The sequence below is a fragment of the Pyxicephalus adspersus genome, chromosome 5 (assembly GCF_032062135.1).
Source record: "Pyxicephalus adspersus chromosome 5, UCB_Pads_2.0, whole genome shotgun sequence".
NCBI classification, from domain to species: Eukaryota; Metazoa; Chordata; class Amphibia; order Anura; family Pyxicephalidae; genus Pyxicephalus; species Pyxicephalus adspersus.
Genome location: NC_092862.1, coordinates 145,703,989 through 145,705,580, shown reverse-complemented (window position 1 = coordinate 145,705,580; position 1,592 = coordinate 145,703,989).

The window sequence follows — 1,592 nt, the reverse complement described above, 5'->3', positions numbered from 1 at the left end:
TATAGAGGAAGGAGCAGAGTCCTCCAGCAGTGCAGAGTATTTCAGGAGAGGAGAGTTATAGAGGAATGAACAGACTCATTCAGCAGCACAGAGTATTTCAGCATAGTTGTATAATCCATATGATGAACAGAAAATTTGATTTTTCTATGAAAGAAAATACATTGCCTTCTCTAGTGTCGAACTTTTAATATACAATATATTATCCTTGCACAACATAACACCTATTCAGGGGTCACTCTTAATATGAGTGCATCCTAATTACATTATCTGGATACTTGTCTTCCAATTCTCACCTTTGTTGGAGTCTCCCGGGTTATGTTGGATGTATTTCGGGAATGTTCCGTCTGTCCGGTGTGTGTTCAGTACCGGCTTCCATGTGCCGAGTTTGGACAGCTTCCATCATCAGGATTGTAAAACACTTTCTATTTGTGGGACTCATATGATTGAAGTGACATTCCCGGTTAATTTTCAGCACATGGCCCTGGAATAGACACATGACCCCCAGCACCCAGCCACACATTACAAATGACAGATAATGAAGGATTTGGTTTCATTGTCTCCTGAAGTTTCTTTCTGAAAGGATCGCAAGATACAAACCCTCAAGTAATAAATATTATAAAGAGTTGGTGCAGTCTGCTGGAAATGTCAGTGTTTAATATTGACACAATAAGGAATTTAGTGATGTTTGTTTACAGTAACAGTGATTAAGCTTTCAAATATTTTACCTATATAAAGTTGAAAAAAGAAAAACATTTTTAGATACCTGGAGATTTCATCTAACAATGTCATACTGAGAGGACTAGAGTTCTTTTTTGTTTTTTCTTTGTGGCTGAATTGGCATTTTTTTTTTAATTTAGTCCTGACTACATAGGAAATATGTGTAGATGGAAGATTTGTCTTAACAATAACAATAAAAGTTTTTATCCACAAAAACAAAAACTACTAAAAAGCCGTCTATTCTGTGGGGGTTTACTAGGACAGTGTTTTGCATATTTGCCTTTGGAGTTTGATGCTTTTGCTTTATAAATGTACTAATTATTTCCTGCGGATCTTCCGCCCGCACATTGTTCTGCATATCATAATATTCTTCTCAAGGCTTAATCACTTAATATATATGAAAAGTCCTATTTATAATGCAAAACAAATACATGGCAAAGGAAAACATTCAATTTCACAATGTCTTCAAAAAGAAAAAAAACTGCTGTTGCTACTACCTATCCTTTCCTTTTTCTTCCTTCCTTATGTTTATTCTTTCATCTCTTCCTCCTACTCTCTTTATTACATCTTTCCTTCACTCTTTTCTCTCTTCTCTTCTTGCTTCATTCCTCCCTCCTTCCCTCACTCCATTCTTTCTCCTTTCTTTTTTCCTCTCTACTCTCTCCTTCCATCCTTCCCTTCCTCACCATTTTCTTTTCTTTCTTTCTTTCTTTCTTTCATTCTTTCTTTCTTTCTTTCTTTCTCTTTTTCACTCTCTCTCTCTCTCTTTTTTCTCACTTTCTTTCTTTCTTTCTCTTTTTCACTCTCTCTCTCTCTTTTTTCTCACTTTCTTTCTTTCTTTCTTTCTTTCTTTCTTTCTTTCTTTCTTTCTTTCT